This window comes from Aythya ferina (genome assembly GCF_964211825.1).
Source record: "Aythya ferina genome assembly, contig: HAP1_SCAFFOLD_29, whole genome shotgun sequence".
Taxonomy (NCBI): domain Eukaryota; kingdom Metazoa; phylum Chordata; class Aves; order Anseriformes; family Anatidae; genus Aythya; species Aythya ferina.
Window position 1 is genome coordinate 2,758,340 of NW_028181463.1, and position 21,448 is coordinate 2,779,787.

A 21,448-nucleotide genomic window follows, 5' to 3' on the forward strand; every position below is an offset into this window, starting at 1 on the left:
TTGCGTTTTTGGGATGTGGTCCTGCACATAGAAGAGGAAGAACAGTAATAACGTACAACAGACTTATCAGAAAAACTCATCCCATTTCTCATCTAATATCACCAGAAAAGTTGCCCACTTCCAGAAAGGTATTTGGTGGTTCCCTTTCTTGAGTTCTTCCTGATGATGCCTGAGGTTATCCCTCGGAGAAGGGGACTCCTCTGTCGACAATGGAAGAGTCAAGTTTGCCCTACAGCCAGAGATAAGGTTGAACATGGGGTAAACTCAGACTCACTTCACTGCTGGTATCAAAGAACCTTGCCCCAGTGTTGCTCCCAGGTCACCCAACTTCAGAGCAGATATATATATATGGATTTTTTTAATTTTTAATTCATAGGGTCAGATTTTTGTTGTTGCTACCCTACCACACCAGCTGAGCTTTTCTAAAACAGAATTCCTGGGCTTTTCTCCTGCACTTAATGGCAAACTTTGTGCATCCTAAGAGAAAAAAGGATTGTCCCTATAGCGTAGTGTGTCCTTTAGTGAGGACAGACAATCCGTCCATCAGTGCTGGTCTCAGCCACCTCGTGTGAGCTGCAGGAAAGTTCTACTCAGAGATTGACCTGAGAAGAACCTGGACACTGCTGAGAGCAGAGGAATCTAGGCTCAAAGTGCACATCTCCAGACCCCTAAACCAGTCCCTGTACTCCCCTTCCTCCAAGCACACCGAGTGCTCACTCCAGGGGCATGTGAAAGCCCCATCCCCAGCCAGCCTGCAAACAAGACCAGCAGCAGCATGGCCAGCTGGAGAAGCCAGGAGGAATGCCAGCGTGCTGCTGCCAGGGGAGGCAAGGTCAGGGAGGGACAGACGGACACTCAGCAGACCCTCCTGTGCTGCAGCTCTGCCTGCAGACGAGGCAGATCATGCTCATTACAGGTGATCTGTGCTCACCTCAAGTCAGCAGAGACCTCCAAAAGACAGGGCACTGGTCACTGGAGAATTTGCAGCTCCAAAAGATCAGCTAGGATAAAACCTGAGAGGACCACAATGATGATGTTGGTGTAGTTTCTGGGCTGAAGTGTCGGAAGGGACTTTATGAAGTTCATTGATTAAATATTGATCTCTCACTGCAATGTTCTAGGAGTCTCAGTCTGCAGTACAAACCTGACCACCTATTACCATGAAACCGGCCTCCGCTCTACCACAGGTATCTGCAAGCACAGGCTACAGAAAAAGTCTTGCCATTCAGGTAGCCCCTGCCTTGGTCTTCCTTTTCAAAAATCCAATCATAAATGCCATTCTCTAAAGCATTTTCTACTCGTTTCTGGAGAAACAGAGAGACCCACCCTGACAGATGCTATCAGCCATCGGATGTGCCAGCTGTAGAAGACCCCTCTGGCAACCCCACTTGCACGTTCCTACTGCCAGAGCCTCACGGTGTCAAGAGCCTGCAGATGTGTCCTGCCACACGCTGCCCTCTGTTGTTGCGCTCCTCAGTGCCTCCAAGCCCTCTCTCCTTCTCTCCTCTCTGTGTGCCAGCTGCGGTCAGAGCCCCCAGCCCTGCTGCACTGTGCAGAGGACCTGCTTCTGGGCACAGCTGTCTCTCTGCAGCACTTGCCAGGAGCTGCCCTTGGGCCCAGGAGCCCGGCCCAGCTCAGCAGCACAGCACCCGACCATGGCATCGCTTGCTCTGTGCCCTTGGGCTCCCTCGAGGTGTCCCCAAGGCCTCAGGGCTGACAGCTCCCCAAGGCAGCAGGGTCTCTGTTGGCGTGTGGTGTCTGAAGCAGACTGAAGTCATCACTGTCTGCTCCTTGATGAATTTGGGAGAGACTGATTTTATGCTCTTAAAGTTTGCTTGTCAAACATGACTACAAATGATTCTCTCCCTTAACTCCTATTGTGTTCCCACTGCATGGCAGGACACTTCAGCCATGACTGCCAGGGATCATTTCACCCCTCTGATTGTGTTCTAACAAAAGAGGGGGGGGGAACTGAATGCTCTAAAAGGTTTTCCAAGAAGGGAATTGGACACTAAGACACCATTCATTGAGTTTCCCTAGCTGTCCATCTGGAAGATCCTCTACCCATACACAAATCTCTTCTTCCTCTCTTGCTTGACCGGCATGGTGACTGGGATGTGGAACACCCTCATCACTGTGCTGGTGCCTGCCAACAAACACCTGCAGATGCCCGTGGCCTTCTTCCTGGGGGAAAGTTGTCCTCCTTGCACAGCTCCAGCACCCTGTGCCAGGTGCTGGCCATCTTCCTGGCTGGGGACAGCACCCCCTTTGCTCACAGAGGTGGCAGCACTCTCAGCTGCACCTTCTGCATTACCGCAGTGCTTCCTGCTTGGGGTCGTGTCCTACGGTCAGCCCTGGGCTGTATGCCATCCCTGTTCTCTGCAAGGCTCAAGAAGTGGAAGGTCTGACTCCAGAAGACAGCTGTACCTGAACCAGGGGAATTTCTCTCATGTACAGGAATTCTTTCTCCTCCTCCCAGCTACAGTTCTGTGGCCCCTGTGTCATAGACACCTCTTGTGTTGTTTTGCCCCATTGCTGGAGCTGTTCTGCAGTGCCACGGTGATACTCTTGGTTTTGCTTTCAAAATTTGCATTTGCATCCAATCTTCCAATTCCTAATCATGCAGATTTCATGTGTGTGTGTCCTGTGTTGGCAGGCCCAAGGCTTTATCCACCTGCTCTTCTGTCCTCACGAGTGTCACTGTTTTCTATGGCACAATCATCATTTTCTGTGTGAAGCACAGAACAGCCCACCTCACAGATCTTAACCAAGCTCTTTCCAAACCTTCATCATCCCCTGGTGAATCCTCAGGTTTCTTAGTGGTGGTGTGGGAAGGGTGAGAGAGGTGCTAGTGGAGATGCTGACATTGTCATAAGACCTATCTCAAATACCTTGGAAAGGACAGATGGATCAAAGACTTTCCTCAGGATTTGGAAAAGGTAGACGTCAAACCCATCTTCTAGTAGAGGGGCAAGCAGAAGGATGATTAAGCCTAACCAAGGAGAAAAGTGCCAGCCTTAGCCTTAGGCCCCAAAGCAGACCTAAACTGAAGTCCTCAAAGCTTGCCCTTATTCTAAACCCTGAGCAGGTTCCTTAGGCACAACACCAAACAATTCCTTGAAGCCCTTGCCATTCCTTTAACCCTGGAATGTGACCTCTTATTCCTAAACATTAACCTGATCATCTAACCCTCAAAGCCCTCCACCCTGCACACAGCACATCTCAGCTTCAACCCCACTCCTACCCCTACCTTGTGTGGCTTTTATGCTTGGGGTAGGGCAGGGACTGTGAGGTCCTGCAGCAGTCCCATGGCATTGGAAGAGGCATGTGCGGTGAAAGGTATGTGATCAGATCACAGTCCACAAGGAAGAGCTGGCTGGGAATGCTGGGATGGGATCAGGTGTGCCTCAGGATGTGCTGGGCCTGCAGGAGGCCCATGGCTGTGAAGAAGGCTGGGAGGCCACTTCTGTCTGTACAGCTGACGGACCAGCTGCAGAAATGTGGCACAGATAGGGACTGTAATGGCCAGAAGCATGCACATGGCATTGAAGATGATGGTGAGGCACCTTCTGTTCTAGTCAGGTGAGAGACCACAGGAAGGCTGATGGGATGGGAGTCATGCTTGAGGTATAGTTTGTGAGAGCATAGAATGAGAGAATGGCTCCTGTTGGAAGGGACCTTAAAGGTCATCTAGTTCCAACTCCCCCGGCCGTAAGCAGGGATGCCTCCTACGAGATCAGGTTGCCCAGGGCCCTTTGCACAGGAATCCCTTCCTCGGTTGCATCAACTACACCTCTCAGCTTGGTGTCATCTGCACACTTGCTGAGGGTGCACTCGACCCCACTGTCTATGTCACTAATAAACATATTAAACCATATGGGTCCGAGGACAGACCCCTGAGGTACAAGATTCATCACCAGCCTCCACTTGGACATAGAGCCATTGAGCACCACTCTCTGGGTGTGACCTTCAGGCCAACTCCTTACCCACTGAATGGTGCACCCATCAAATGCGTATCTCTCTAATTTGGAGACCAGGATGTCATGTGGGACAGTGTCAATGGTCTTACAGAAGTCCAAGTAGATGACATTGGTCGGTCTTCCCTTGTTGTCTGATGTGGTCACTCCATTGTAGAAAGCCACCAGATTGGCCAGGCACCATTTACCCTTTGGTGAAGCCATTCTGGTTGTCTCGGATCACCTCTTTGTGCCTTGACACTGATCCCAGGAGGATCTTTTCCATGATCTTTTGAGGCACAGAGCTGAGGCTCACCATTCAGTAGTTCCCTGGGTTATCCTTTCTACCCTTTTTAAAAATGGGAGTGATATTTCCCTTTTTCAAGCCACCAGGGACTTCACACAACTGACAGGAATCTTCAAATATGATGGAGAGAGGCTTGCCAACTGCATCAGTCAGTTCCCTCAGGACCCTCGGATGCAAGTCATCAGGTGCCATAGACTTGTACTTGTGGAGTTCCAGTAGGTGGTCTCAAACATGCACTTCATTTACAGTGGGTGGGACTTTGCACCCCCAGCCTCCATCCATGGGTCCAGGGAAATGAAAGACTTGGGAAGCCTGACTGGCAGAGAAGACTGAGGCAAAGATGTTGTTGAGTCCCTCAGCCTTCTCCATGTCTGTCATTGCCAGTTCACCCTTCTCATCCATCACAAGGGGTACACTCTCCTTGGCCTTTATTTTCTGAGCGATGTATTTCTAGAATCTCTTCCTATTATTCCTTGCATCTCTTGCCAAGCTGAGGCTTACTCACCCAAATGCCTTCCCTGGACACTAGTATCAAAATGATCTATTTATCCCTCGATTTCTTGGCAGACCTAAATAAAATGCTAAACTACAGAGCTTGTCCATACCCTAACCACAGAAGAACACCAAACATTCCCAAAAAAACTCTGTTTACACTTTAACCCAGAAAAGTGAGTCCTAGTCCCTAAGGGACTAGGGAGATGCAAGCTCTGCCTCAGGATCTCCTTCCCCAGCAGCAGGAATGTGACTGTGACAGGGAATGTGAGGTCACTTCTGTCTCTGCACTTGATAGGGCAGCAGCAGGAACGTGTCACAGAAAGGGACTGTGAGGTCACTTGTGTCTGGAGGTGGAAGGTCACCCTTGACATAGACCTGGCATCTGCACTTTTGGGCTGACATCTGGCAGTGGCCCTGCTAGGCCAGCAGAAGGCACCTGCTTGGCATGCTGACTGGGGGATCCCCTCTGCCTCCAGAGCCAGGACGACCCAGGCAGAAAGAAGGCCCCATATGGGTTGTCCTGTCCCTTCTGCTTGAGTCCATGAGTGGGCAGCAGCAGGCACAAGGCTTGGCTGTGTCTCCACAAGAAGCTGCAAGGCCAGCAGCAGGCCCACAGAATCACAGAATCACAGAATTGTCTAGGTTGAAAGAGACCTCAAGATCATCGAGTCCAACCTTTGACCTAACAGTCCCCACTAAACCATATCCCTAAGCTCTACATCTAAACATCTTTTAAAGACTTCCAGGGATGGTGACTCCACCACTTCCCTGGGCAGCCTGTTCCAATTCCTAACAACCCTTTCGGTAAGGAAGTTCTTCCTAACATCCAACCTAAAACTCCCCTGGCTCAACTTTAGTCCATTCCCCCTCGTCCTGTCACCAGGCATGTGGGAGAATAGACCAACCCCCACCTCTCTACAGCCTCCTTTAAGGTATCTGTAAAGAGCAATAAGGTCACCCCTGAGCCTCCTTTTCTCCAGGCTGAACAAGCCCAGCTCCCTCAGCCGCTCCTCATACGACTTGTTCTCCAGGCCCCTCACCGGCTTCGTCGCCCTTCTCTGCACCCGCTCAAGCACCTCCATGTCCTCCTTGTAGTGAGGGGCCAAAAACTGAACACAATACTCGAGGTGTGGCCTCACCAGAGCCGAGTACAGGGGGGGGACGATCACCTCCCTAGCCCTGCTGGCCACACTGCTTCTTATGCAAGCTAGGATGCCATTGGCCTTCTTGGCCACCTGAGCACACTGCTGGCTCATATTCAGCCGACTATCAACCATCACTCCCAGGTCCTTCTCTGCCTGGCAGCTCTCCAACCACTCATCTCCCAGCCTGTAGCTGGGAGACCTAAACCAACCACAGGGATATTTCATACCATATGAGGTCACACTCAGCAACAAAAGTTGGGAAAGGGGAGGAAGAGAGGGGGCCCTCATTATGAAAACGTCTATCCTTCCGTACAGCCAGTAAGTGTATGCAGGCCCTGCTTCCCAGAACATTACTGAGCATCACTCAGTGATGGGAAGTAGAGAATGTTAGAAATGGCTCAATCTTCAAAATAGGATTAAATAAAAAATAGGATTTATTGAAAGAATATAAAGGAATAGATGTAAGCAAACAGTGCTGGGTGCACCGGGAGTCTCTGCTCCACCAGGACGCACACCAGTTACATCAAGTAGCTGATTTTTATGCTCCTAGACTAATACATATTCATTACTACTTCTAAAAAAAACAGGTTATTATAATTAGCTTCCAGGGTCCAGTCCCTCCTACTGGAGCATGCGCATCAGTCTCCGGTGGTTCCTCTGGAGGTCTCTAGGGGTCTTTCATGCTGAAGGCTCGTAGTCTTCCTCTCCAAGTTTCTTTCTCATCCTTCCCCTTTGTACTCCTTTGGCACCATATCAAGTTTGTAGAACATTCCCTGCAGGTCTTGTCTCCCAGCCGTCCTTCAGCTTCTTTTTTTTTTCTTCTTCTTAATCTCTTGGCCACCTGGCCAGATATCAGAGGCCTGCATAGTATCCCATAACAGTCACTAGTTGTTATCAGTTGTTCTGAAACCCCCAGACATCAAAGACTTCATACAAACACAAATAGCTTTCTTATTGACACTTCACCAGTAATTAAAACATTCTTCACCAGCCATTCACAGGGACAGTCACACCTATAGCAGTGTTAAGTTAATCTCGAAGAAGACAGAAAAAAGGCTGTAACTGTTAGAAATAGAAGTCTGGAATAACAAAAGCAAACAGGTTCATAAATTTGAGGAGTATTTTCTGAAGACTTGATAAATTGACTAGAATGAGGGGGAGACTGGGACACACTGTATCTGTGGTTCATGAATTAAATTGCCAGTGCAGGGCCCAGAGGCAGACAGGACTGCTCTTTATGGACACGAATTGTTAAAACATTCCTAACAGAGAATAATTATTATTTTTTAATTAAATGACCCTTTCTTACAGAATTACAGAAATGTTGAGGTTGGAATGGACCTGCAGACATCATCTAATCCAACACCCTTGCTCAAACAGGGCAGCCTGTTCCAGTGTGAGAAACCTCTCTGGGTGAGAAAAGCTCTCTGGGCACCCTATTCCAGTGCTCCATCACCCAAACAGTGAAGTTCTTCCTCATTTGGTGATGAAACCTCCTGTGGTTAAATTTGTACCCATCACCCCTTGTCCTACCACTGGCCATCACTGAGGAGAGTTTGGCAACATTCTCTTTACAATGTCCCCTCAGCGTGCTTAGTCTTTCCTCAGAGGACAGATGCTTCAATCCCTTAATCACCTTCCTGGCTCTATGCTGGACCCTCTCTAGAAGTCCTACATTCCTCAAATATACGACACATAGTGACAAGAGATGATGAAAAGGCAGAGGTACTTAATGCCTACTTTGCCTCAGTCTCTAGCAGGAAGACCAGTTGTTCCCCTGGTTCTCGTCCCCCTGAGCTGGGAGGTAGGGAAAGGGAGCAGGATCAAGCCTTCATAATCCATGAGGAAATGGTTAGAGAACTGCTACTGCACAAAGATTTACACACATCTATGGGGCCACATGGGATCCACCTGTCACTACGGAGAGAGCTGGCAGAATCACTTCCCAAGCTGCTTTCCATCGTTGATCAGCAGTCCTGGCTATCAGGGGAGGTCCCAGTCAATTGGCAACTAGCAAATTTGACAGCCATCTACAAGAAAGGCCAGAAGGACAATTCAGGGAACTGCAGGCCTGTAGGTCTGACCTCAGTGACGGGGAAGTTCATGGAGCAGATTGTCTTGACTACCATCATGGAACAGTTCCAGGACCACCAGGTAATCAGGCCCAGTCAGAAGTTATTTATCAAAGGCAGGTCCTGCTTGACGAATGTGATATCGTTCTATGACAAGGTGATGCACTCAGTAGATAAGGGAAAGGCTGTGGATGTGGTCCACCTGCAATGCAGTAAGGCTTTTGACACCATTTCCCACAACATTCTCCCGAAGAAGCTGGCTGCTCAAGGTTTAGAGCTTCTTTGGATTAAAAACTGGCTGGGTGGCTGGGCCCAAAGAGTCGTGCTGAACGGAGCTAAATCCATTTGGAGGTCAGCCACTAGTGGTGACCCCAAGGGCTCAGTATTGGGGCCAGTTCTCATCTTCATCAGTGATCTAAATGAGGAGATGGAGTGCACCCTCAGTAAGTTTGCAGACAACACCAAGTTAGGCACAAGTATTGGTCTGCTCGAGGGTAAGAGGGCTCTGCAGAGGGACCTGAATAGGCTGGACTCATGGGCCAAGGCCAAATCTATGAAGTTCAACAAGGCTAAGTGCTGGCTCCTGCACTTGGGGCAGCAGAGACTCCGTGATCAGGCAGGTTGTTTTCCCAGGGTGAGGCTCATCCCCTGCACACCAGGTGTGCTGGCCCCTGCAATGTGGAGGATATCCAAAATGTGGATTTCCAAATGTGGAAACCTTGGCTGCATACTTTGTGGTAGTGAGGGCCTGCATTCCCATGTTCCCTTGCAATATTTGAGTGCACACATGCAGAGTGACCAGGGAGGGCAGGAAGCAGATGGCTCTCTACTCTCTCTTCTGGGAGCAATATGGAGTGGCTTTGTAGTGAGACAAAAATGGTGTCCACCTGTTGCACCTGCCAGGCTGAGAAACCCAGACAGGGGGGCCACGACCCATCCTGGCAGATGCCTCTACCCAGACTATCCTCCCAAGGACTGAAATAGCTGCCCAGACCTTCAGCTGAAGGAACTCCAGAATTTGGAAGTCCCCCTAAGGCCTGAAGGCAGAGGTTGTGTTTCGTGGGTGCAATCGTGACCAGATAGACACACTCTCTAAGCAAGTGGCCAGGTTGCAAGAGGATATCGGCAGGCTGCGATGCATCCAAGTGAGAGATTGACGCGTGGTATCATGAGCTGGCATAGACTGAGCAACAGTCTTACAAACTTGCCTTAACTCCTTGCAATGGGGTGGTAAAATGGTTTCCAACCTGAAACCAGCAGAATTGATGGACTCACAAGAGGAGGAATACCAGACCCTTGTCTCCACTCAGAGCAGACTGAGAAACCTCCCCCTTGCCTCTGACATACCCCTACACAACAGATATGATGCTCTGGCACTCAAACAAGGAGAGGGTGTCAATAACAGCAATGGTAATGGTACCAAAGCACCAGAAAGGACAAAACAAACAAACAAACAAACAAAAAAAGATGGTGTTGGTGATTGGAGATTCCTCTCTGAGTGGCAGTGATGCACCAATTTTCTGCCCAAACAATCTCTCTTGAGAGGTTTGCTACCTGCCTGGGGCCGGTATTTGTGACATCACAAAGAAACTACCGAGCTTGTTCAAGCTGGCGGACTATCACCCATTCCTGCTCTTGCACGTAGGGACAACTGAGGCCATGACAAGGAGGCTCAGAAGCATCCAAAGGGACTTTATGCCCCTTGGAAAGATGCTGAAGGGATCTGGATCACACGTAGTGTTCTCCTCGATCCTCCCAGTCAGAGACTGGGAACTGAGGAGGAGGCAGCATATGGATGCACCTGACCAAGTGGGACAATAGTGTTTTGGGCAGCAAGCTGGCCAGACTCATTAGCAGGGCTTTAAACTAGATTTGGTAGGGGAAGGGGATGTACTTGTAAGTGACTCGGAAGAACCCCTGAGTGCCAATAACCTTAACAAATATCAGGGAAACACCTGTGAATCATCCCATAGGAATTAGGAAGGGCTCCTCTAAAAAGGTGATGTGGCCCATAGCCCAGCTGATGGGCCTCTGCACCAATGCATGAAGAATGGGAAACAAGCAGGAGGACCTGGAAGCCATGGTGCAATTAGAAAACGATGATCTACTGACTGATGTCATCTACTTGGATTTCTGTAAGGCCTTGGACACGGTCCCATATGATATACTACTCTCTGAATGGGAAAGATATCGGATTTGAAGGGTGGACTACCTGGTGGAAAAGAAACTGACTTGATGGCCACAACCAGAGAGTAGGGGTAATGGTTCTATGTCTAGGTGGAGGCTGGTGATGGGCGGTGTTGTTCAGGGGTCTGTCCTGGGACCAGAAATGTTTAATATCTTCAACAATGACTTAGTAGGATTGAGTGCACCCTCAGCGAGGTTGCAAATGACCCTAAACAGTGTGATGCAGTTGATACAAGAGAAGGAAGGGATGCCATCCAGAGGAACATGGACAAGCTTGAGAATTGGGCCCACGTGAACTTAATGAGGTTGAACAAGACCAAGTGCAAGTTGTGGCACCCGGGTTGGGGTGGGGGTGATCCTGGACATGAGTACAGACTGAGAGAAGAACACATTGAGACAAGCCTTGTGGGGAAGGACTTGGGGTACTGGTGGACGAAAGGTTTGACGTGAGCCAGCAGTGAGCGCTTGCAACACAGAAGGCCAACTGCATCGTGGGCTGCATCAACAGAGGAGTGGCCAGCAGGTGGAGGCAGGTGACTGCCCCCCTCTGCTCTGCCCTTGTGAGGCCTCACCTGGAGTACTGTGTCTAGATTTGGGGCCACCAGCACAAGAAAGATGTGGACCTCTTACAGAGAATCTAGAGGAGAGCTACAAAGATGACCAGAGGACTGGAGCACCTCTCCCATGAAGACAGGCTGAAGGAATTTTGGGTAGACCTGTGCGGTGTCAAGAGTTGGACTTGATGATCCTTAAGGGTCCCTTCCAACTTAGGATATTCTATGACTCTATGATTCTATGAATTAGGTTTGTTCAGCCTGGAGAAGAGAAGGCTCCAGGGAGACCTCCTTGCATCTTGTCAATACTTAAAGGGGTCTTTTTTAAAAAAATGGAGGACTCTTTACTCAGGTAGATAATGACAGGAGGATGTGGAAATGATCTTAAACTAAAAAGGGGAGATTTAGACTAGACATTAGACATTAGGAGGAAAATCTTCACTGTAAGGGTAGTAAGGTAGTGGAACAGGTTGCCCAGAGAAGTTGTGGATGCTCCATCCCTGGAGGTGTTCAAGGCCAGGCTGGATGGGGCCTTGGCCAACCTGATCTAGTGGGTGGAATCTGGGGGGACTTCAGTTAGATGATTTTTAAGGTCCCTTCCAACCCAAGCCATACTATGATTCTATGATACTAGGATGAAAATTAATTAAATCCAAACCAAAACCAGGACACAAATAGGCTAAGGGCAAGATATGTCTGTGTGTATATCAAAAGACAGGAAAAGTGGTGATAGTTATTAAGTAAGTGTCAGACCTGAATATGACATAGGAACAATGGTACGGAATAAGGGCTGGATACAGTCTGAGTTTTAGATGGGATAGACTTAATTTTTCTTCCTAGTAGCTGGTATGGTGCTCTACAGAATCAGCGAATCAGAGAGTAGTTTGGGTATGAAAGGACCTTAAAGATAATAACATTCCAACCCCTCTGCCATGGGCAGACACACCTTCCACTAGACCAGGTTACTGAAAACCCCATCCAACCTGGCCTTCAAAACTTCCAGTGAGGGGGGATCCACAACATCTCTGGGCAGCCTGTTTCAGTGCCTCACCACCCTCTGAGTAAAGAACTTCTTTCTAATACCTAATCTAAATCTACCCTCTTTCGGTTTAAAACCATTTCCCCTAGTCCTATCACTACACTATTTGATGAAGAGTCCCTCTCCAGCCTTCATACAACCCCCGTTAAGTATTAGAAGACCACTATAACATCTCACCAGAGCCTTCTTTTCTCCAGGCTGAACAACACCAAATCCCACAGCCTGTCTTCAGAGGAGAGGTGCTCCAGTCCCTTGATCATCCTCGTGGCCCTCCTCTGGATTCGTTCTAATAGACCTGTGTCCTTCTTGTTCTGGGGGCCCCAGAGCTAAACACAATACCTGACGTGTGGCCTCACCAGGGCTGAGTACAGAGGCACAATCACTTCCCTACTCCTGCCGACCACACTATTCCTGGTACAAGCCCGCATGCTGTTGGCTCTCCTGGCCACCTGAGCACACTGCTGGCTCATATTCAGCTGACTATCAACCATTACTCCCAAGACCCTTTCCAATGGGCAGCATTCCACCTGCCATTCCCCAGCATTGCAACAGGTTGTCATGCCCCAAGTGCAGGACCCAGAACTTAGCCTTGTTGATCTTCATAGATTTGGCCTTGGCCCATGGGTGCAGCCTATCTAGGACCCTCTGCAGAGTTCTCCTACCGTCGAGCAGACCAACACCCACTCAACTTGGTGTTGTCTCCAAACTTACTGAGGGTGCACTCGATCCCCTTGTCCAGATCATTGATGAAAATATTAAAGGGAACTGGCCCCAGAACTGAGCCCTGCAGGTCACCACTAGAGAAAGGCCTCCATCTGCATTTAGCTCCATGTACCACAGTTCTTTGGGCCCAGCCATCCAGAGTGTTTTTAATCCAAGGAAACATATACCCGTCCAAGCCTCAAGCAGTCAGTTTCTCTGGGAGAATGCTGTAGGAAACAGTGCCATAATCCTTACTGAGGTCCAGATAAACCACAGCCACAGCCGTTACGTCATCCGCTGAGTGCATCACCTTGTCATAGAAGGAGTTCAGATTTGTCAAGTAGATCCTGACTTTGATAAAGCCCTACTGACTGGGCCTGATCACCTTGTAAGTGTAAGTCTTTTAAGTGTTGCCTGATGGTACTCAAGATAATCTGCTTCATGAACTTCCTCATCACTGGTCAGACTGACAGGCCAGTAGTTCCCCGACACCTCCTTCCAGCCCTTGTAGACGCACATTATATTTGTCAGTCACCAGTCTACTGGTCCCTCTCCCGATAGCCAGGACTGCTGATCAATGATGGAAAGCAACTTGGGAAGTGATTCTGCCAGCTCCCTTGGTAGTGACAGGTGGATCCCATGTGGTCCCATAGATGTGTGTAAATCTTTGTGCAGTGGCAGGGCTCTAACTATTTCCTCATGGATTATGAAGGCTTCATTCTGCTCCCTGTACCTATCTACCAGCTCAGGAGGCTGAGTATCAGAACAACAGGTCATGTTGCTGAAAACTGAGGCAAAGAGAACATTAAGAGAACATTAAGTACCTCAGCCTTTTCCTCAACTCTTGTGAATATGCTTCCCCCTACATCCCATACAGGATGAAGATTCACCTAAGTGCTCTTTTTTTTTTTTTTTTTTTTTTTTTTTTTTTTTTTTTCTTTTAATGTATTTACACATAAAAATATGCAGCGTATGTCTTTGAAGGTAATAGTCAGATTGAGCTTCAGTTGGGATTTGGCCATTCTGAATTTGTCCCTGCACAACTTCATGACATTCAGGATTCAATTCTACACAAAATGACTGCATGGATGGAAAGAAGCAAAGAAAAGGTGGAACCTGGCAACTTTCCATCCTCTAACCTTCTCTAAGTTTGTGCTGGAAATCCATTCAACTAGTTACTCCTGTATTATACAAACTGTCCTGCAACTGCTGATGCTGTTATCTTGTGAGAGACAGCACAGTCAGGGTGAGCCATCTTCCTGAAGACATTAACTGCTGACAGAATGCAGCATTGGTTGGGGGAACCACGAGAAATTCCAGGATTTACCTTCAGAACCCTCCTGACACTTACAGGGAGAAGAGCCTAGTCGTGCAACAAAGGAAGAGGAACCCCACACATCAGAGCAGACTGGGACACTGCTGAGTGAGCAGTGCCCAGGAGGAGGAGGGCCTGGGCACCACAAGGGATGCCATATGAGCAGTGGTGTCTGCTCAGCAGGAACCAGGCCAGCTTCCTACAGAGCTGCCTTACGAGGAGCATAGTGACCAAGATGATCCGAGTTATAAAACTCAGCTCAGATCTGGTGTAACACCACACAGACATGTGTCTACAAATAGTCAGTAAAGAGGTACAGATCTGGGAGTCTCTAGGGTATCCTGGTTTGGAGAGGAGCAAGGGCTATGGCAAGACTCAAAGTCTGAAAAGGTCCAATGTCTTTGTGTCCATGGCTATGGTTCTTGTGTCTGTCACTGAGGCCAAAGAGGAGACAGCTGATCGTTAAAACACCAGGGCCTCATTGCCTCCTCACCCCCACCCATGAAGCAGGCAGGAGTCGTACCATTCTCCTGCACTTGGCCATGCACATCCCCATCTCCTACTGCCCCACAAAGAGCCCCGAGTACTGCATGAAAAGAAAGGATCTCCCTTCCCAAGCACTTGAGGTGAAGGCCTGGCCCTTGTGCTTGATGACACACATCCAGTTTTCCTACACCTCAGTGTCACCCTCAAATTGCCTTTGTCTCCTTGTCCTCACTGCCTCCAGGGTTCTGCTCTAATGAGCTCCAAGGGAGGCTGTGTCAGTACTGGCCCTCAGGGGGACACTGCAGGAAACTTGCCTCTGACTTGGACTTCTGGAGAGCTGTCTTCAATTGTCTCTGAGTGCCCGAGGTTCCTGGGCTCATCAGGAAAGCCTCCAGAGGAGCCTTGGGCTGGTGCTGTGCTGTTGAGCTGGGCTGGGCTCATGGGACAGAGAAAACACTTTTTAAAAAGTCCCATGAAGCAGAGAGACAGCTGTGCCTAGGAGCAGCTCCTCTGCACAGAGCAGCAGGAAAGAGACACAGAGGCAGACACACAGAGAGAAGAAAAGGGGCCAGGGGCTGAATTCAGTTGTGAGTGAGAGGATGCTGAGAGCTGCCTGCAGGAGAAATGTGTACAGCCTTTGACAAGGTAAGGGTCTGGCTGCAGGGCCATGCAACTTCAGGTCCTGGAAGGGTCTCGTGCTGGGTCTTGTTTCTGGGAGGGCAGTGGGCAATGCAGTAGGCTTTGAGAGTCCTGCTGGGTTTCAGTGCAAATTGAGGAAGTCTGGCAGAAGCTCCTTGGAGTGCCCTAAGGCAGGTGTCCCCGGTCAGCCCAGAACACCCTGCCCTGGCTGGCCATGCCAGGCTCTCTGTCAGCTGCCCTGTAACTCCTGCAGCCATGGAGGTGCCCCTTGGCAGGGCCCTGTTGGTGGCAGGGTGCTGCAGGGCAGCACTGAGCACAGCCGCGTGGGATGGGGTCTGTGAGCACGGGCAGGGGGAAAGAAGAGGTGGGCGCAGAGCAGCAGCTCCCGGCAGGGACAGCTGCAGGCAGCATAGAAGAGCAGGCGGCCAGAAGGAGCTGTTGCCAGAAACGCCGTGGCAGGGGGGATTCGGGCACCTCGTGGCCATGCCCTGCAGTGCAGATGCCTTCCCCTGGAGCAGCCCCTCCCCGGCCTCCTCTCCCCCTGCAGCCCATGGGCTGTGGGGCAGGCAGGGGTAGAAGAGAAGGTAGAGCTCAAAGAGATGCTCCCAAGCTCTGTCTGTGTGAGAACTTCACCTCAGGTGAGGTTTCTGTCCAGCTGCACTTGGACTGGGGCTTCTCTGCTCTCAGTTGTCTCCAGTTGCTTCTCAAGGAAACTCCATTGCTCGATGGTCCTGCGGCTCAAAGACAGGAAACAGATTAGAACACGACTTGTTGGCAGTGGCCTGTGTAACTCTGCATTCAGAGGAGTTGTTTGAAATAACACTGAAAAGCTCATTAATCTGACCAGAGAACTGAACTTAAGCTTCCCCCATGTTCCTGATTCCTTCCTGATGTACAGCAGGAAGGACTCCTCTGCAACCCACAGCAGCCCCTGCTCCCAGTGCCACTCTCAGCCAGCACCAGCTGCAGCTCAAGCAGGAGAGATGCCAAATGATTTTCGTCAAAGAGAGATGCTCAGGTTACGGGGTGCTTTAAGAGACACAATAGGTTTTCCTCAGAGAACTCTGTTTTAACATTCTTCTGCATTTTGCTCTTTACCTGGTAAGCATGTGTATGGACAGCAAATGTCTAACGTCAGCTCTGTGAGCTGACATCAGATCACATGCCCAAAATCAGATGCCCAACAGAAGCACCATCACTGAATTCCTCCTGCTGGCATTCGCAGACACGCGCGAGCTGCAGCTCCTGCACTTCGCGCTCTTCCTGGGCATCTACCTGGCTGCCCTCCTGGGCAACGGCCTCATCCTCAGCGCCGTAGCCTGCCACCACCGCCTCCACACCCCCATGTACTTCTTCCTCCTCAACCTCGCCCTCCTCGACCTCGGATCCATCTCCACCACTCTGCCCAAAGCCATGGCCAATGCCCTCTGGGACACCAGGACCATTTCCTATCAAGGATGTGCTGCTCAGGTCTTCTTTTTATTCTTCTTGTTTGGTTCAGAGTACTATCTCCTCACTGTCATGGCCTATGATCGCTACGTTGCCATCTGCAAGCCCCTGCACTACGGGAGCCTCCTGGACAGCAGAGCTTGTGCCCAGATGGCAGCAGCTGCCTGGGGCAGTGGCTTTCTCAATGCTGCCCTGCACACAGCCAACACATTTTCCCTTCCCCTCTGCCAAGGCATTGTTGTGGACCATTTCTTCTGTGAAATCCCCCACATCCTCAAGCTCTCCTGATCAGATGCCTACTTCAGGGAAGTTTGGGCACTTGTGTTTAGTTTTTCTTTAACATTTGTTTGTTTTGTTTTCATTGTGGTGTCCTATGTGCAGATCTTCAGGGCAGTGCTGAGGATGCCCTGTGAGCAGGGCCGGCACAAAGCCTTTTCCACGTGCCTCCCTCACCTGGCCGTTGTCTCTCTGTTTGTCAGCACTACCATATTTGCCTACCTGAAGCCACCCTCCATTTCCTCGCCATCCTTGGACCTGGTGGTCGCACTTCTGTACTCGGTGGTGCCTCCAGCATTGAACCCCCTCATCTACAGCATGAGGAACCAAGAGGTGAAGGATGCAGTGAGGAAACTTCTTCAATACATGTTTCTTAATCATCAGTGATGTGTTCAGAAGATGTATTTGTTATTATATGCAATTTTGATTCATATTAGATCATATCATTTTTATCATTACTAGTGCTATCAAAACATTATCATTAATAATAATCATAAAAGAAATAAAATGTTATTTGGGAAAATGATACAATATTTTAAAAAATATTTTTTTTCTGTTAGTATTTTAAAAATATTTTATTTTGTTTTTAATAATGTAATTCTTAGCATTCTGAATGTTATATTTTGTGTTTGCTTTGACCATATCATCTAACATGCATAGAGAAACAGGCTTCCTTGGTAGATAAAGACAATAAAGATACCATCAGAAATTCATTGGTCTCAGTATCCCTCTCTTCCCATCTCCTCTGGAGGTGGGGGAGCAGCCTCAGCATCCAGGAGGGGCTAGGGGCCAAGAGCCCAGCTGCCACAGGAAGGAGCAGTGTATTTGGATTCGACCTTGTGTATCTAAGTGACAGTCCTGTCGTCTCTATAGCAGGGCCGGCACAAAGCATTTTCCACATTCCCCCCTCACCTGGCCACGGTGTCCGTCTTCCTCAGGCCTGTCATGGTTGCCTGCCTGAAGCTCCCTCCATCCCCTCCCCATCCCTGGACTTGGTGGTGGCAGTTCTGTACCCAGTGTTGCCTCCAGCAGAGCACATCCTCATCTGTAGCATGAGGAGCCAGGAGCTTAAGGATGCCTTGTGGAAATTAATGACTAGATGTGTCTTGGATGCAAGAAATGTCTGATCTGCTTCTGCACATGACTTGCAATGTCAATAATTGGAGGAAGAGCCAGTATACCTGTTTGTGTGTTTTGTTTTGTTTTCTTTTGTTTTGTGGTTGTGTTTGTGCATATTCTTATTACATTAATTCAGCTAATAAGCACCCATTAAAATGATATGGATGTACCTGTTGAATATAGCTCATAGACTCTGTGCATGTGAAGCCATGCTCTCTGTGAATTTAACCTTAATGGAGTTAAAATTCAACTGCCATTTTGTCTGACATCTGTCCTCTGAGACCAGGCCTGGCTGTGCAGGGGCAGTGCCCATGTGCAGGGGTGCAGAGGAAAAGAGTCCCATCCCAGCAGCACGGCCAGGGAACACCAGCGCTTGGGGCATGCAGAGCTGCTCTCTTGCCACTGCCGCCCTGTCCTGCTGAGCCCTGCTGGTGGGGTCAGGCCCGGCTGCTCCTGCAGCTTGGTGCCAGTGCTGCTGTGGGGCTGTGCTGGGACTGCAGGCAGGGACAGGCAGTGGGCACGGCAGTGGCACAGCTGGCCTCCACTGCAGCACTTCCCTCCTAAGGGGGGATCTCCTCCAAGGTGGACTGACCAGAGCTCCTGTGCTCAATCTGCTGTGAGCAGGCAGAGGAGAGCTCAGCAGCCCCACGGCACACAAAAGCCCCAGCAAAGGAGCCTGGTGAGTGATTCCTTGCAGCCCTGGGGCAATGGCAGTGACCCCATGAGCTGGGTCTGCCTCCCAGCCTGCCCAGCATGGCCCTGCAGAGTGCCCCCATGCCCCGGGCACCACAGCCCCCTCGCTCTGCAGAGCAGCACCACCAGCTGGGGCTGGGGCTGCAAGGATGCTTCCCCTGAGTGTCTTCTAGGCCAGCTTCAGACTTCTGGACTTGAGTGTGATCTCCACTGTGCACAAGGAGCTGAGAGACCACCAACAGGCATGGGGCTGGAACATTGCCTGCAAGGTCCCTCCTGCCCTAGCACCTCCCAGGACTGGCACGGAACTGGCTCCTGTGCATCAGAGAGGCTGGGAGCCCAGCAGGTGTGCCATGAGCTTGGAGGATCACCAACAGATCATTTCCACCTGGGCAGCTCCTGGCCCAAAAAGGGGGTGTTTTGTAGGTGTGGCATTATAAGCTCAGTGGTGCCTCAGAAACACTAAGTCCAGCAGGAAGCTAATGGCTGTTAAATGGCCTGTGAGTTGAGCTCTTTCTGAAGTAGCTGACAGGTCACCCTTGACTCCTGGCTGGGATCTGTGCCTTTAGGCTCACATCTGCCAGTGTCCATGGTAGGGCAGCAGAAGGCACTTGCTGTGCATGTAGTTTCTGAGATCAGCTCTTTCTAAGTAGCTGGTAGGCCCCATAGTGGAATAGATCTTGGGTAGGGGTTGTCAGATCAGAGGTGTCAGCTTTTGCCTGAAGTCATCCTTCAGGACTGCTTTCATTTTTCTACACAGAGGGGGCCACTGCCTCCAAGATGCTTGGGGCAAAAAGAACCATGCATGAGGGTTTGGAAAAAGGTACCCTGGGTGCAAAGAATTTCCCAGTTTATTAAAGAATTTATTAGGAAATTTTTTTGTTAATTTGTTTTTACAATTAAGTTTCTTGGGTTAGATTTAAATAAATGTATTTTTAACATCTTGTAATATTTTTTTAATTTCTTTTATCCAGTCATCTAATTTAGCTAAAGAAGCAAGCTTAATGAATATGTAAAGACAATAACAAGTCCCTCAGAATATCATTCATCTCAGTTTCTCTGTCTTCCCATCTCCTCTGGAGCTGGGAGAGAAGCCCCAGCACACAGGAGGGGCTCAGGACCAAGAGCCCAGCTACCACATGCAGGAGACGCTCCGGTGGCCCTTGGGGCTGCCCCTCACTGCCTGCTGGGCTCTGCTTCTCTGCTGCCTTCGGGTTGGGGCTGTTGCTTCCCTGGAGCCATGGCCATGGCCTGCAGCATGACGTGGCCTTTTCACTGCTGCTGTCTTTTGGCTTCCACATTGACCACTGCTGGCAGTGGAGGTGCCCTGAGAACTCCACCTGGCCCCACCTGATTTTCCCAAAGGGCTCCGGCCTTCTGCAGGTCTTTTCTGACATCTGCTGGTCCGGGGAAGTGCCTCAAACGCAACGGGGCCACTGGAGGTTTTCCCTGGTTGCTTATGGTCAGACAGCAAAGCTCTGCCAGAATACCCAGTATTTTTTTCAGTACTTGAATGATAAAGCAACAACTCATCAACTCAAAAGATTCAATCCCTTCCGTATAATGTCTCATGTGAAGTGTAATTTCTATCATGAAGAAATGTGATTTTTCAGGATGTATATTCATCCCAGGAGAAGAAATACTGGTGTTCACCTGTAGTTGCATTGTCATCGCTTTTCTATCATGGTGTGCTCCCTCCCTCATCTTCCAGGCACAAAACTCATCTTGATTACATAGACCCTGCTGAATTTCCCCTTTCCAGCTGCCTTTCTGGACCTATGCACTTCCCATCATTCTCCTGGTTTGCCCTCCTCTTACCATTAAATCATTCAGACCACTCTCAGTGACCCAGTTGCTGCTTGGAGTTTCAGTGAGTTCAAGGTCGCCCGTCTCTCAGCAGTCTTTCTAATGGTTTCCTTAGTAAGACCCTCATCATTTATCATTGAATAGTATGATATGGATTAATATTAACACAGTTATTTAAATCACTGTAAAATACATCATGTACAGTCATCCTTTTGGGAAGGTAAACATCACTGGAGGCAACAAAATAAGAAACTTGACCTTTTTTTTTTTTTTTTTTTTGAAAATTGCAGCATGATTTCCTGTTGTTTGTTTTGAAATAGGAAAAACCCTGCTCTTCCCACCTAAGCAGGGCTTCCAAGGAGAAACCCTAGACCAATATAACCAGGAGAATGATGCTCTAAACTGAAACACAACAAAATTCAGCCTTTAAAATGAAGAAAGATTTTTATTAGATGCTCCTTGAAATCTTCCCCCTTAACTACAACATGAAAGCTCTCCAATTAGCTGATCAAGTCTTGAAGACTTGAAGAAAATGGTGGGAGAGATATGGCTCCTTAGGAGTTTCTGTGTTTTAATGAGTTCCATGGTGTATTTTGGTGCTGAGTCAGTGAAACTTGGGTACTGAGAGGAGAATGATGCAACAGAGCGAAAAAGCAAACTCAAAAGGAAAAGCTGAAGTGACTTGGAGTATTAATGGTCCCACTGAGGGCTGTTACTAACAAAGCCTCCCCAGGGACTGCTTAGGGCAGATAATTCGAGGCCATGATTACAGACAGGCAAAGCACTGTGCTGAGAAAAGTCTTGGTTGACTTTGGTGAAGACAAGGCCCAAGGCCTCACCCCAGCCACTGCGAGGAGAGATCCTGCACCCCCCTGTCTGGCTCAGGACTTTTCCTGGGGGTCTGAGGAATGTGGTGGGCAGTGTGATGCCACGAGAGGAAAACTGGTATGACACCACCCTGCCTCTGCACAGGGTTGCAAGGAAGCTAAGAGGCTGCACTGCAATGACTATATCTCATTTTCTCAAAAGCTCTAGGCAAAGCGTCAGGACTGTTGGGGCCTTCCCTTTTTACCAGCAACCTCTGTCTTTTCCTCTGCACGCTTTCCTATGCTATCCCACACTTTGTCCTGTTTCCTGGAAGTCTGCAGACACCCACCTCTGTTCACCACCTTGCTCTCATCCCAGCATTTCCATCATATCACCAACGT

At 49.3% G+C, this 21,448-nt stretch overlaps 1 pseudogene across 1 annotated transcript; it reads left to right on the forward strand.

Annotated features, from left to right (window-relative positions):
• The first annotated feature begins 16,073 nt into the window (after window positions 1–16,073).
• On the forward strand, window positions 16,074–17,009 carry LOC311428152 (olfactory receptor 14C36-like; annotated as a pseudogene). Its single transcript has one exon. The product of its transcript is annotated as an olfactory receptor 14C36-like (transcript).
• Window positions 17,010–21,448: the final 4,439 nt, after the last annotated feature.